General features: G+C 47.3%; 1 protein-coding gene across 3 annotated transcripts in view; it reads left to right on the forward strand.

Moving 5' to 3' along the window:
* The first annotated feature begins 8120 nt into the window (after window positions 1-8120).
* Window positions 8121-15773, forward strand: part of RASSF2 (Ras association domain family member 2) — a 44303-nt gene continuing 36650 nt past the window's right edge. Inside the window, exon 1 of one of the 3 annotated variants that reach the window (XM_042840281.2) lies at window positions 8121-8286. The gene's annotated coding sequence lies outside the window, so the exon portion shown is untranslated. Of the gene's footprint in view, window positions 8287-12042; window positions 14458-15773 lie in introns of those variants that run through there. The other 2 variants (XM_005285189.4, XM_042840282.2) reach the window with 2 other exon arrangements.

Consider the following 15773-nt stretch of genomic DNA (forward strand, 5'->3'; position numbering starts at 1 on the left):
CTTGGCAGTTTGTTGGTAGTACTCATTTTTCAAGAAATATGGAACTTGCACAAAGAGAAGCAGTGGCTTATTTATAATTTGTATTTACAGCAATGTCTTGAATCTTCCAGTTGAGATTGGAGCTCTGCTATGCTATGTGCTCTACAAATACATAGAGGCAGCCCGTAGGCTTACATTCTAAATAGACAAGATAGGCAAAGGGTGGGAAGGAAAACAAGCACACAGATCACAGAGCAGGTCATTAGGAGAGCTTGGAACAGAGGCCCTCTTCTGGTTCCCAGTCCAGTACCCTGTCCGCTAGAACACAGTGTGTTCCTTTAATTCAATTTAAGGGACCAACGAACAGATTAATATTAAGATCCTAAGGGGATGTGTTTATTTTCCTTTTTTACTCCCTACCAGCGTATGAATAGACCAAATAACTGTTCCAGGGCTTTTGTGCTATTTTCGCTACTATTTTTGAATGGCTTTTGAAAACAGCAGAGGTGATGCATTACAGCTGCCAGAAATCAGACCAGTATGCTGCTTCCTAGCCTACACAAAGAGGAGTATGTGGTTGACAGTTTTTATTAGACAAGCTATTCCTTAGAACAAAGTTGTTTAAAATACAAATAATTGCACAATATGTACTGGTTTTGTGTGTGTGTATGTATGTATGTATATGTGTATATATATATATATATATATATATATATATGCACATTTGGTTCTTTGGAGGTTTGGTTTTAAGAGGGTATGTCTACCCTCCTCTGCCCAATCACCACTTTGAATATTGTATTCTAAACTATACAGGATGCTGGTTCTTCAGCCTGGACTTTTGATTATAGAATTTACTACTATTGCACTCAAAAGTGTGCACTCTCCTAACCTGATTCAGTCAGTTGCTATTACAAGAATTGGATACCTCTTGTCAGGGCGTTTGCGAGGCATGAATAAAAAGGAGGAAGTATCTGAATGAGAAAAGCTCAAGCCAGCTCGTTAAACTTGGACCCTATTGAGGGAGGAACACAGTCAGTTGAGTTTCACAACTGTCAATGTGAATATGTAAAGAACTCTCTCTCGTCAGGCATGTTCCAGAAAATCAGTTTTTAAAAGAAATCTGTCTTCAGTAAAAAGAATGAATCACAAAAAAAAATCCATCTTTATGCTATTGAGCTTTGATCTACCAGTGTACCGAGCATCATGGCCATAAAGTGTTGAAGCCTGTTACAAAATGGCAATGTTTGCGCGGTTCAGTCTATGCGTCAGTTTAGCCGCACTATCTGTTTTCAGGCAGAAACTAGGGCGGAGTTGTGCATGTGATCTGTTCAGGAGCAAATCAAAGGGGGAGGCTCCTTGCTGAGCCATTAGAAGGTGTTGAGAGGCGCATGCCCAAGGGTACTCTTGGCTAATTTCAGCGATTTGTATCCCCTGTGGGCTGCTGTTAGATTAACAATGTCAGGTGTGTAAAAAGATGCCTATCCTGGAAGCTTCTGCACCTCTGCTACACTTGCTCTGTCATTGTCCTGTCTCAGTGGATTAGTTGTTCACACCATGTCCTTTCTCATATCAATACAATCCAGAGTCTTTCCCCCTGTCAAGATCCAGCAGATGCAGGACCTTGGACAGCTGCTAATTGGGAAGTCAGGATCAAAGGAATTTCCCCCTCTGCACTGCACCTTTTTAACTCCTGCTGGAGAATGTGGGATGATGTGCTCTAGGAATTGCATTGAGGGAGTTCTATGGCCCCTGTTATACAGTAGGTCAGATGAGATGATCACAACGGTCCCTCCTGGGCTTGGAATCTATGATGCTGTCCACATTAATTCCAGGAAAGTGGAGAGAGCCTCTGAGCCAACATCAGCAGAGTTTACCATTGACGCGACTGCATTTTTCCTTGGTGTGTTCCTCTGATTCTGACATCTGAGTGACAATAAAAGAGTCCTTAATAGAAGGCAGTGCCAGTTGCCCTCTCCCGCCATTGATTAAATCCCACTGAACAGAAGGGTTAAACTAGCTTGCTTATGAAAATTAATGACAATAATACATTTATGAGGGAAGACGCATGGCCTCTCTAGTAGTTAAAATGCAGGGCTGGGTGTCAGGAGACCTGGCTTTTATTCTTTTGCCACTGACCCACTGAGTAACCATGGGAAAGTTATTTAGGGCTTGATTGTCAGAGGTACTGAAGACAAAGGGAGCTGCTCATGCACATCTGAAAATCAGACATTTAATTTCCATTTCCAGGGAGAGGCCTTCCCTTGGTTGCAGGGACGGAGCTTGCCACGGCTTGCACGGTGTCTGGTAAACACGCTGAGCCCTGCGGAGAGACGCTGCAAGGTACATCTACATACACAAAGCAGATCATCATCGCCAGGAGCTCATTGGTTGTGTCTGCCTGTGACAATGGGGCAGCAAAGCGGAAGAGTAAAGGGAGTTTGCTACATGTCATGTACAGACCAGTGGTGCCCCCAATTCAGTGACAGTGTAAGTTGCTGGAAGAGCACCTGGCTCATTCCATCTGTGCTGCAACACTGAAATGTGTAGGCAGATGATGGTGGTGCAACCTGGTTTCCCGAAACAGTAGCTGTTTTAGTGTGGAGGGGGCCCGAATGAATGCTAGAGACTTGAGTTGGTCATTCTGTTTCCTGGAGGAGTTTGAAATTTGTTTTGGTTTGGAACAAAAATCAAAAATTTCAGAATTCTGAGATAGAATTATTGTTTGCTCTACTGGGAGTCCTGGCTCTGGGGCAGCCTGCTCGGGGCACCGTGCTGGAGCAAGGAGCCCAGGCTGCCAGAGATCTGTAACCTTGGAAACTGGGCTTCCAGGTTCCCAGCAGCCCACTGAGTGGGCTGCCAAGGAACCAGGCGGGTGAGCTGGGAGGAATCCAGGTAGAACATCATCAAAATTGACTTGGTCCCACAGAACAGTTTGATTCTGACAAACTAGCAACTCTGACGGGGTGAAAAAAAACCCGGAATCCAAACATCACCGTCCAGCGCTACTAGAGATCACAATGCTTAGCTGTTGGAGGTAGTTTTTTTTTTTTAAAAATCCTGAAACTTGTTTTTGGAAAATGTTCTGGGTTTTCTTTTTTGTTCTTTTTGCCTTTAAAAAAAAAATTCACACTTTTCAGAAATAAAAAAATTTCATCCAAGTAGAGTTGGTTTAAAAAAAAAAAAAAAAGTTATGTTGAGAATTTTATTAGCTTTTTCCAATTTTCTACAAAATGGTTTGGAAATAAAAAAAAATTACACTCGTTTTGCGCAAAGTGCTTTATGAATGAGCAGGAATCATTAGCCCCATTTTACAGCTGGGGAAACTGAACAATAGGAAGGCTAAGTGACTTGGATGAGGCTGCACCATGAGTCAGGAGTAAGGCCTGGAATAGAACCTGTGCTCCCTATGGTTGAAAATGGAGTGTCTCATTGTTCCTCTTAGAGATTAAAAAAATGAACATTTGACTTCCTCATAGAAGATGCTTTATTTAATAGCGAGATTAAAGGGATTTGCTTGGAGATCTGTTGTAAGCTTCATTTTAATCAACACTCCCCCCGAATATTTTACTGGTATGGTCCTGCTGGTCAGTTTCCCCCAGTAGACAAGCCCTGAGTGTAAGGAGAGGATTTCTCTCTCTAGATATCCACATCAAGAAATCAAATTGTCTCCTGCAGGTGTAAGCAGAGGCACTGCTGGATATTTTAACCTCCCATATTACTACAGCTGAGTGTCAGTGTCTGAACACAGCTTTGCTGATATATTCGTTCAGTGACTGGTGATTTTGTGAGTGTGGTTTAGCTTTGCCCTCCGCTCCCGAAGCTGAAAAATACAAGAGAAACTCTTCTGAGTGACACAGCCTGGTACCAGCTTATACTGTTCACCACCGTTTAATCAGCTTTTCTGTTCATATTTAGAACCATAACACTAGAACCTTAATGCCCAAATACAGCATCAGCGATTATTTTAGTTTCATCCATAGCATTGACCATAATATATTGAGACATCGGCCCTGTGGGACAACAGGCCTAAGTTAATTTCCTAGTAATTAGATATTTGAGATGGCTGATGTCTCAATATATTATTGAGCTTTAATACTTTGCACTTATAGAACAGCTTTCATCTGACGCTCGCACAGTGTATTGCAAACATTAAGTTAACATAAACCCTTCTATGGTTAACAGATGCCGAAACTGAGAGGCAGAGGTTAAAGCTAGGTACCCACATCCAGATAGAGGCATGTCCGGGTATGTCTACCCTGCATGTTAAGCCTGGCGCTGTGGGACCCAGGCTTGTGGACTCAATGTTTCCAAGCCCACGCTTGAGTGTCTACACCGCATTGTAAACCTGAGTTTACAATTGCCAGCCCTGGGTGTGCACTATACAGACCTGCTGACTCGGGTCTGTGGCTTGAGCTGCATCCACACTGCAGCATGACAGGGCTTGAACCTGCGTCACAGTGGGAATAGGGCTCTGGGCAGCATTGCCAACTCTTGCAATTGTATTGCAAGTCTCAAATTATTCTGCCTTTCTCTTAAAGCCCCAGCTCCTGGAGGCAAGTGATAAACTGAGAATCTCAGCTTTCATTAAAAAAGGGAATTTCTGTCGCACATGGTTGAGATAAGCTTGAAAAGTGACCCGAATGTAGCCCAGAAGGTTCAGAACCAGAAGGCAACTAAAAAGAACCCTAAATGCATGTATGATTACAATTATTTTTAAAGGAGTCTGAGAGTTTTTGAATGCCTGGAGATGGCAATACTGCAGCTAGCAGGTGCCACTGAGGCTGAACCAACATTTCAGCACTTCAAAGCGAATCCTCCAGCTCAAGGTGGGATGGCTTGGGGGCGAGGTTTGCCCTGCTAAGAGCCCTGCTGGTTCTGCTCTGTGGATGCATCCAGGACTACAGCTGTCAGGGCCCTCAATCTTGCATCTTCCTCCAGGGCTGAATTGGCAGCTGTGGGGAGGGAGGGAACAACTCAACCTTCTGGTGGAGCCAATGGAAAGCTGAAAGGTGTCTTGAGAGTAAAGTCAGCCTGGAAGTAAATACAGATGCTGTACAGCAACACTCCATCTCTCTGCTCAGCCCATAGCAGCCACCGTCTCCCCTGTCTGCTCTTCCCCAAGGCCTGGATGTCAGCCCAGCTCAAGCTGCAGATTCCAGGGGAGTGTCAGCTAGTTCTGAACCAGCTGTTGGAGGGGAGGGGACAAGCACACCTGCAGCTGGACTCCAGGGGCGGAGCTGTGAGCATGGTCCTGCTGCTCACTGAAGCTTCGGTTTGGTCTCTCTGTGCAGCAAAAGAGCTGCGTGAAAGTATTTCCACAGGCGTTAGTGCCGGCCTCTGGCTTCCTGTTAGGACAGCAGTGACTCTGTCACAGCCCACAAAACCTCAGGAAACGAATACTAACCCCTCGCTCTTACATAGCGCTTTGCAGCGGTAAAACTCAAGGCACTTTACAAAGGAGGGCAGAATCCAATATCCTTATTTAGATTGAGATTGGACATTAGGAAAAACTTCTAACTATAAGGCTGGTTAAGCACTGGAGCAGGTTACCGAGGGAGGTTTGTGTTATCCCCATCACTGGAGGTTTTAAGGACAGGTTGGACAAACGCCTGTCAGTGATGGTCTAGGTTTGCTTTGTCCTGCCTCAGTGCAGGGGGGCTGGACTTCATGATCTCTGGAGGTCCCTTTCAGCCTGACACGGCCATGTGCTTTTATGGGGCTGATTTTCAGCACAACAGGTATCCAAGTGCCTCTTAGATATCAAGTATTTCAAAGCAGCAGCAACTCTCTCTCTCTCTCTCTCTCTCTCTCTCCCCCTTTGTCTGGTCCTGAATTTTCCCATTACTTCTGGGATTCTCAGGCCCCTTTTAAAAGAAATTGACCAGAAACACATCCACATTTTTTTTTAAAAAAAGCTCATCAAAACAAGCAAATGTTCTCCACTGCAAAAGATGGGGAAATGCAATTATCCTTTTCCAATTGCATATAGAAAACTATGAATAACTGAAGAAAAAGACGGCTGTATTAAAATCAGAGAGCGAGCCAACCAAGCTGGCTTGGGGAAATGATAAGGCTATATTATATTAGCATTGAGAGGACAAACTGAAGTCAACTAGAAAATGGACACACATATAGTAAGAGACAATACCTGACTTGACGAGCTTACAGGCTGCATAGACAAGCCAGGCATTTTTTTCTTTCAGAGTATGAGTGCCGCTATTCAACTGAGGGCATGTCATCACTAGCAACAGCGAAGAGGACCAGCAGCGAAAGAAAGATAGTTCTAATCCATCCAATTTAAGAATTTTTTTCCTATCCCGCAGAACAAGTTCAGGACACCAATGCTACACAAACACACCTCGGCACACAAAGCCCCCATTGCAAGAGGCAGCTTGGAACAAAGAGTCAGTTTATGAAAGGGATTATATGATTGGTTTGCCTGTCATAGCAGGGGTCTGGACTCAAAGATTCAGGAAGTCCAGTCCAGTCCTGTGTTTCTATGACTCCTACATTCTATTCCCAGCTCAGCACCAACCTGGGCAAGTTACTTAGGCCAGAACTTCTAGACACGTGCAAGGTGCTCAACACCGGGGTAGGTCAGCCCACTTAGGGTATGTTTACCCTGCACACTAAGCCCGGGGTCTGACTCAGGTTTGAGCCCAAGTGCCCATTCCATCCACACACATCAGCCTGACTTGGGTCAGCAAACGCTCAGGACACAGGACCTTGCTAGAGGAGTGGGTCAGAGCTAGAGATTGAGCCCAATAGCTTGTGGTAGAAGCTAGCGTGACTAATCTACAGCAGTGGCTCGCAACTTTTCCAGACGACTGTACCCCCTTCAGGAGTTGGATTTGTCTTGTGTACCCCTAAGTTACACCTCATTTAAAAACTACTTGCTTACAAAACCAGACATCAAAATACAAGTGTCTCAGCACACTATTACTGAAAAATGGCTGCCTTGCTCATCTTTACCATATAATTATGAAATAAATCAGTTGGAATATAAATATTGTATTTATATTTCAGTGTATAGTACACAGAACAGTATAAACAAGTCATTGTCTGTATGACATTTTAGTTTGTACTGACTTCACTAGTGCTTTTTATGTTGTAAAACTAAGCAAATATCTAGCTGAGTTGATGTACCCCCTGGAAGACCACTGTGTACCCAGGGGAGCCCATACCCCTGGCTGAAAACCACTGACCTAAAGAAACGCCAAAGCTAGATGTAAGGACTCCAAGGATGGAGAACAGATGTCCCTTGGCAATCTGATCCCATGGTTAATTACCAGCACGGTTCAAATATTCCACTTTATTCCCAGTTTGAAAACTCTTCAGTTTCTAGTTTATGGAGCTTGGATCTGCCTATGCCTTCGACATGGATTAAGACTCCTGCTCGCTCATTCCAATGATGCGTCAAACTGGTGATGACTCCTGATCCCTACAGACCCGTACTGTGTTTGATCTGGAGTGACAACTAGGGTGACCAGATATCCCGATTTTATAGGGACAGTCCCGATTTTGGGGTATTTTTCTTATATGGGCACCTATTTCCCCCCCCCCCCCCTCGTCACAATTTTTCACACTTGCTGTCTGGTCACCCTAGTGACAACTGTGAGATGCAGGTGTGAGAACCCCCAGCCTGGGCAGATCCTTTGGTTTAGACCCTCAAACGTAGCCAGACCCCCTCAGGCCCGGGGCCTTTGTGACTCTTCACCAAGGATTTTCACAAAAGTTTTCTCTCTTTCCCATCACAGCCCCACGCCACCATCGCCAAAAGATGTTAGTGCAGCTAGTGCCCCTCCAAACCCACTGCTCCCGTGCGCTGGGCTTTCCAAGACACCCGCGTCCCAGCTCTATCCTCTTTAGCCTCCCGAGGTTTGCAATCCCAGCCTGGGGGAGGCTCTCCAAGCCAGCCAGCCAGCCACCCTCCTCCTTCTCCTCCTCCGTCCGGGGCTGATGACACTCCAAACTCTGGCAGCTGCTGAAGCCACTAACCAGCTGCGCATTGTCGGGGCGGGCCCCGAGGCTCCTCCTCCCCACCGAGCAGGGGGGCTGGAGACACCAATGAGGCTGCGGAATTGCGCGGACGAGCCGCGGCTATTGGTGCGGGGGGCTCCTATCAGCCGAGGGGGCGTAGGGAGACGGGGAAGCGGGGGAGGGAGGCTGAGAGGAGCAGGCGGTGTCTGCCCTCGCCCCGCGGGCGGCTGATGGAGGCGCGGGGTGGGCGCCCGGAGCGGGCACCGAGGCGGAGCAGCGGGGCGGCTCCCCGGCGGGGCGGCTGCTGATTGCCCGGCCCAGCGCACGGTAAGCGCCGGCCGCTCGCTCTGCAGCCCTGCTAGGGGGGCGCCCGGGTGGGGTGCACGGGTTTGGGGCGGGAGGAGTTGGGTAACAAAGGCGGGCCCTTGTCAGGGGATCCCTGCCCCGGCCCCGGTCCCTGCTCATGGGCTGCAGCCTGCAAAGTTTAGCAGCCGCTTGCAAGGCTGCTCCCACGTTGCAAGAGGCATCCTAGAGCGGCCGGGGGGCTGCTCAAGGCGGATCTCCGTGCGGGAGCGATCGGGGGATGGGGGGCGGTGTGGCCTGGAGCTGCGTGCCTGCTGCAGAGCCGTATAGCCCTGGCGCAGTGGATGGAGCAGCGGGCGGGGAGCCAGGATGCCTGGGTTCTGTTCCTGGCTCTGGGGGACAGGCATGGATGCAGGGGGTCTAGGGATTACAGGAGCAGGCTGGGAGCAAGAGATCTGGGATTCCAGGAGTCAGGACAAGGCTGGAGACCCCTGGGGAGTCTTCTCCAACTTTGCCACTTAGTATCTGCTCTGAAGCAAATTGCATCATGTTGGTGTTCTCTTTAGCCATCAGCAGAGGTGGTTGGGTAACTCTCCCCCGCCTGTTTTTATTTACACAGACTCCCAATTCCATTTGAACTCTGCTCCGTGTAGGTCGGGGGGGAGAAGGATGCTGAAAGAGGAAGAAACTGGTTTCTGGATTTCAAGTGTCTTGTTTTCAGTAGGCACCTAGCAAAGTTCACAAAGCTGTTCAGTGTGTCAGACTTTCTGTTCTAAATCCTGATTTATGGGGAGGTCAATGTGCAATGAGAGGCGTTGGAAGGAGATTAGATCAGGAGCTATTCAGTGGGTGTGTGTATATTGAACTTTTCAAGTATACTTTTCAAGTAAGTTTCCCTGGAGGAGGAAAAGAGGGAAGGACTTATGGGTTTTCACAGATGTGCTCCTCCATCCCAACCCAGTATGAATTCCAGCAATTGGTTGGGCAAACATTACCACACGGGCCCTCTGAAAATAATAAAACCGCTACAATTGCAATCTTTGAAAGGGGGAGACAGCAGCGGTTCGGAACCCTTTTTTTTTTTTTTTAAACTATGGAGGGATCTTTATTGGCCCAAATGCTGTGTTTATGTGAAACATGTTCCAGTCGAGAGCCCCCTGAGTCCTGCGAACCTCCACATTTCCCCCCTCTCCCCGTAAATAAATTTTTGCAAGTTTGAGACTTGTGTGGGTAGGACAGACTCATGTGCCTTAACAAAATAAGTGTGACTAAGCACACAAACTGTAAAAAGTCGTTAACTTAATAATTCACAGCTCTTTTTAAAGTCAGAAGGCGCCATTATGATCATTCAAAGCTCTTGGCTTCCTAACGGACTCCTTAAATGTATTTGTGATTGAGTAATGATAACATGGCTCAGAATAATGACCTGTGTAGTGAGACTGTTAACGAAGAACCTGCTCAAGTGCTGATTTCACCAGGTCATCGGCACCACTCCAAGATGTAAGAGATGCGCAGGCCTCGTGCTGACCCCTTGGATAGGGTCGACTCACCCGAATTGACCTGTGCGTGAGCTGGTTGTAGTGCTCATGAAAGATGCCATGTGGGCTGGAGTCCTGTGTTGATTTCCAGAGCAGCTGCTGCCTGGAGAGAAACAATGGGGAGGGGGGTACAGTGGAATGCTTCTCCCCGCTGGCTTGGTGACATCTTAGTTAGGGGTGAAAGGATAGTTCAGTCTGTAGTCCTGGACCTCTGCTGAGATCTCTCATGTGGATCTAGCCCACGGGAGAGGACTGGACTCAAACCCACCAGCTCATTTCCTGTAGGCCACAAAGAGCCGTTTGATGGCAACTATTTCTAGTCGGGCTGGGTTTGAACCAGTGATCTAGGGGTGAAGAGTTCAATAGACCCCATTGCTCTGACCCATCCCACTTAATTTCCCTGGGTCTCATCTCGAGGCCTTACTACCCTTTGCATCTAACTTGTACCTGGCTCCTCTCCATTTCCCCTGAGCAGGACCCTTCCAGGCAATATCCACTTGGGCCTAAGCAAGGGGTTTTAGTGCCCAGCTTCATAACAGGTGGCATGCTTTTCCCTGTCCAGCCGCATTGCAGGGCACAGTACCAGGCTTCCAGTAGGACAGTGGCTTTAGCCTTCTCCCGCTAAATTGGATACTGGGCTCCCATTATAGGAATTGCCCTGTGGACTTGGGTCAGCAGTGCTTACAACAGCTGGGCTAGAGATACCGCCATTGCCTAGGGCAGCAGTTCTCAAACTGGGGGTTGGGATCCCAAAGTGGGTCCCCCAGGCTTTGGCTTCTGGGCCCAGGAAATCTAAGCCAGTCCTGATGACCCCATTAAAACCGGGTCGTGACCCACTGTCTGGGGCTGAAGCCTGAGGGCTTCAGCCTTGGGCACTGGGGCTCAGATTACAGGCCCCCCTGGGGGGGGCAATGGGGCTTTGGCTTTGACACCCCCCCCCCCAACACCCGAGGGTGGCAGGGCTCGGGTGGGCTCAGGCTTCGGTCCCCCCTCCTGGGGTCGTGTAACAATTTTTGTTGTCAGAAGGGGGTTGGGGTGTGATGAAGTTTGAGAACCCCTGGCCTAGGGCATGTGAGAATTGCTGGAGTGAGCACCTGTTTGTGAGTAAAGCAGCCTTATTTAGGACAAGGATGGAGAGGGCTCCATGTGACCATTTATGTTGCATGGGCCTAAGACCATTTGGGCAGATTGCCCTCACCGGGTTATGGGTCACGGGGTAGGGAGGGAGTTGATACTTCTCAAGGTGGACTCAAAGCACAGAAATATCTCTTGAGTGGGGCATGTGTGGGGATTCACACTCGGGCAGCTTTTAGTGGTGGGGATGTTGTTCTTCCACTCTAAGCTGCTATGCACACATCTTTCAGACACGCCTGGCTCTCTCCGAAGATCAGAGCGATCTCCACGTAGCCGAGGGAGTACCTCTGCGTGCTTAGCTGGTGGGAACTGGTGCTGAATGTCCCAGCTTTGAGCCCCACTGTGACCCACAACGATGGCTCCTTTTTCACACCCAGACCCAACAGTTTAGGAAGTTAGTCCAGGGCTTCCAATGGTGTTTTGATGCTCTTTCCTGACTCTAATATCCTGCTTTCCGGCCTGAGGGTGGCCTCTGATGTTTCTGGCTGTCTGCAGACGCAGGAGCATGACCTTGGGGTTAGTTTCACTAGGTTTGTGTTTGGAGGGTTTCCTGCATAGTCATTAACTTTCATTTTAAATAAAAACCTGTAGATCTGCGCCTAGGAAGGTGCACTGTGTCTGCCCCGAGGAATCGCTCTGATCCAATTCTCCGTGCCCATCAATTAGCATAACTGCGCTGGTGCTACACCCTACGTGTAGATGAGCAGGTGCCAGGTTAGCAAACTACAGCAATAGGGCAGTTTACACCAGATCCCGGCCACTAATGAGAGCTGTTCCTGCCACAAGGGATGAAATCCCTTCTACAGGAAGGGATGGAAAACCACCAGCTCTCCAGAGAAACGTCACTTCTCGCTGTTGCTCAAGGTTTCTGTCAAGTTCTGGGCTAACTCCCGGAAGCGTCCCCTGCCATCGCAGCCTGTTTCTCCTTTTCTGCCATCACTGTTGCAATGGCTTAGGGTGCCCTCCAGATGGGCAGGCCCAGCAAGAGGCTTACGGGAGCAGCTTTGTTTGAGAGTGGAGCACGTGTGTGTTGTGCTGCCCTGCCCGGGGCACCCCGGTGCTGTGAGTGGGGAGGGTGTCGGATGAATCTGAACATAGGCTGCCGGAGAGTATGCCATTCCACTCTTCACCAGCACACAGGGGTGAGTCAAGTGGCTGTGAAGGAACCGAGCAGTCTGGGTTTTGGTAGGGGTGGCTTTGCAGAGCAGATGGGTTTGTCAGGACCTGGACAAAATGGTCTGAAAAAGATTTTTAGGGTAGATTGCATTTTGGTACAGTCAGCCCTGAAAGTGACTTTAGAAACAGATAATGTTGCATGACAAACCTGCTAAATCCTGATATTCCCAATCTTCTGTGTGTGCAGGAGGCATTGAGTTTTCAAATTGGTTCAGGAAACCTCATATAATTTCACACTTCTATGTAGCCCCCTTCCACTAAAGCTTTGAAAGGACATTGCAAAGAGTAAGGGATTCTTTTAGTATGCATGCGGGCCAAATAGTAATTAAATAGGCTCCATTTTTAATGGTTGGGTAAACTGAGGCACGGTGCAGCTACCTGACTTTGCCCAAGGTCACGTACAGACCTGCTGGCACTGTTGATGATAGAACACTGGCAGCTGAAGATGGTAAAGTTCAAACTGGACAAAAGATTTAAGTCTTTCACTGGAAGGGTTAGCCGCTGGAACGGCTTAACAAGCGGTGTAACAAATGCTCTCTCTTGGACTTTTTAAATGAAGTTATGCTCTAGTTCAACCTTGACTTACACAGTTTTTACTGCAGGAATTGCTGGGGGAAATTCTGCAGTCTGTGTGGTATGAGAGGTCAGAGTAGCTCATAATGGTCCCTTCAAGCTTTAAAATCTATTTATATGTGAAACCCAGGAGTCCTGACCCTGTCCTGTGCACTAGCCACTACATCCTGCTCCGTCCACAAATTTGTTGATCTCAGCCATCCCCTTGCCTAGATCAGAGGCATCTTGTTTAGCCAGCGTTTCTGATAATAAAGGAATTGTTGCAGGTAATGCAGTTCTACCTATATGTATTGCTTGGTAGGGACAGCCTCTGGGATTCCTTAATCAGCTGGAGTTTTCTGTTAGCAGTGTCTGCTCAAAGCTTTAAGTATCAGATCTGACTCCCTTTTAATAACCCAAACTCATGGCGTCTCTTGCTGCACCAGTCTTCATCGGTTCCTGTGTCTCCTTTGTCCCATTTATTCCTACACCATACAGGTTTTCTTTATACCTGCGAGTAAAGGCATGGCGTGTGTAACAGCGTGAAAGTGACCCATACTTGTCATCTTTGCGCACTTCAGTTGCTCGTTCAGAACGCTCCATGCTGCTCCGGTGCCATCTGGGTGGCCTGTCGAACTGTGTTAAAGGGAGATGAGCAGAAAGGCCATTTGACTCGATGATGCAGCAGCCGTAAAGTGGTGGAGCAAATCAGGCTTTGTGTAGGGTGCCGAGCATTCTTTCTGGCCATCGGGACTAAAGTAAGGTTTAACATCTGATATGTGTGTGTTACCCTAGACTAGACTAAAGCTCCTCATGTAGTAATTATATAGCATAAGGGGAGGGTGGCATTTTTAACATGCACCTTTGGGTGCTACAATACTAGATGTTAATAAAATCATCCTTTAGCAGGCTTTGTTCTTCATTGGCAGAGGGATTGACTCCTTGACTTACTAGGTTTCTTCCTTAAGCTTCTGTGATCCTAAATTCTTGATAAGATAAAAAATCATCTGATTCATTCCCCACCACTCCTCTCTCTCTCTGAAACCTACAGCAACACTCATTTCTATTGCTTTTGCTTGAATTCCCCAAATGCCACTGTAGTTACTATGGGCTTCTGCCACAAAAGGACTTCACATTCCCAAGTGCCACTTCAATTCCTAGGCCACAGGGTGAGACAGTACTTCTGACCAGGTCTAAATAAGAGGCTTTTTGCTGCACCTCTTGGGGGTTATTTTGTGCATTGACTTGTCAGGTGTTTGATCTTGTTTACATTGAGCTGCTCAGACCATCTCTCCAAGAGAGTGGTGGCCTGTAAAAGACCTCATGTTTGTATTATGAGGGCTGGAAGTACTGGTTCACGTCTGTGGGTGAGCTCTGGTATTCATAATTTTTAAAAGGAAATCCTTACACATCAAGGAAAGTAAGTCTTGCCTTGGGTGTGAGGTTGTCAGCGTCAGACTGCCAAGCCCCTTTCTAGAAACCCTGCATGAGGAACCTTGAATCTGCACAGCAAACCCCAAAAAAGGAAGAACCGGCAGCTTTTTGTCTTGCTTAGGAAATGGAGATGGTGACAGAGATGAGGGTGTCAGAGAAGGCTTAAGCAGCTTGTCACTTCAGATCTAGCAGCCAGTCGATAAACAGGAAGTTGGAGCTCAATCAAAAGCAAATCTTCTGTCTGAGAAGCTGAAGACACCCTGGCAAGGCTGCTGCACCAGCTCTAAGTTGCTTTCACAAAGGGAGGGCTCTTCACAGGCATCAACTTTTTTGATTCATAAGGCAGGCAAAATACATAAGGGTAAGCCCATTTACCTTCTATAAATTCATCCATAATGTAACTTTCAGGAGAAACCAGAGGGTTGGGCTCTCCCTCTCCCGTTGTAGATAAATTAAACACTATGTGGCTCAGCTTGGGGACCTTACTAAGCACGTCTGCAGTTAAGATCTCCACAACCTTTTTGCAAGAACCATTTTTTGTGAGGGTGTCCCTGGCCTTAATTTCTCTCCTTTACCCTGACTGCTGCACTCTACCCCAGAGACAGCTGCATTTTATTATTGCTGTTTTACATATGGCTTCAAACCTTTTAAATGGCAACTACAGTAGCCACCGGGTGCTCCAGGCGCCTACTGCCTGAATTAAAACTTGCAACGTGAGCATAAACAAAGGACTATCCATAAATATATCCACTGCCCCCTATTCTTCTTAACACAGACAGCAGTGTGTGTGTGAGAGGGTGTACAGCAGGTCAGAAATGCTAATAAATCTGGGCTCCACCAGACCATGAGAGGTAGTTCCCAAATCAAAGACCGTTCTCTTTCACAGGTGCTGGAGCTGGGTGTGCTGTGACCCCTTGGCTTGCAGTGGTTTCCATCATATGCAGGGTTTACAGTTTGGTTCGATGGCTCTCAGCACCCCCACTATACAAATTGTTCCAGCGCCCCTGTTCTAGTTTATGTTGAGGTTGCTCCAGCTTGAGAGCCTTTGCTGATTTCAGCAGTGGCTGAGTGTTTGAAGGGTGCTGTATAAACTGCTCTAAGAGGCCTCCCGGCACTTCTTGGCTTAGGCGTGCGGCTGCTAAGGAGCTTCAAGGATGCTCTTCATGTAGACTTGGAAAGATTAGATTTTAATCGTAAACATTGACCTCACTGTGCACACACAATCCGACACGCACACATTTCCATCGATTAATAATCGACATTTACAGATAGGCCTAGGAAGGAAAATGCTGCTTGAGAACTTAGCTGCATTTGATTTCAGGATATGTACTTTCTACATTTTGAGGTGGTGTTGACTATCTGTGCTTCAATGGTTCTATAAAGCTTTAACTTTTTGAATCTGGGTGACTACTGTCATTCAGTCTGTGAAAATTTAAATCCATGCAAATCTTAAAAGCCTGAAACCCATAATTTTGCACAACAGTGAGAATTTAAATCAGGGGGGAAAAGCTTAAAAATAAATATATGTGTCAAAAATGACCATAACATAGAAATCGAATTCTGCCAAGCCTATCTATGGGTATATTAAGACAAGTAGACTGCTAAGGGGAGTAAATGGATAGAGGCAAATTCCCCGGCTCATGCAAATTGTCATTGCTGCATTGGTTAGTTCAAGGT

This window comes from Chrysemys picta, chromosome 2 (assembly GCF_011386835.1).
Source record: "Chrysemys picta bellii isolate R12L10 chromosome 2, ASM1138683v2, whole genome shotgun sequence".
In the NCBI taxonomy this organism is placed as follows: Eukaryota; Metazoa; Chordata; order Testudines; family Emydidae; genus Chrysemys; species Chrysemys picta.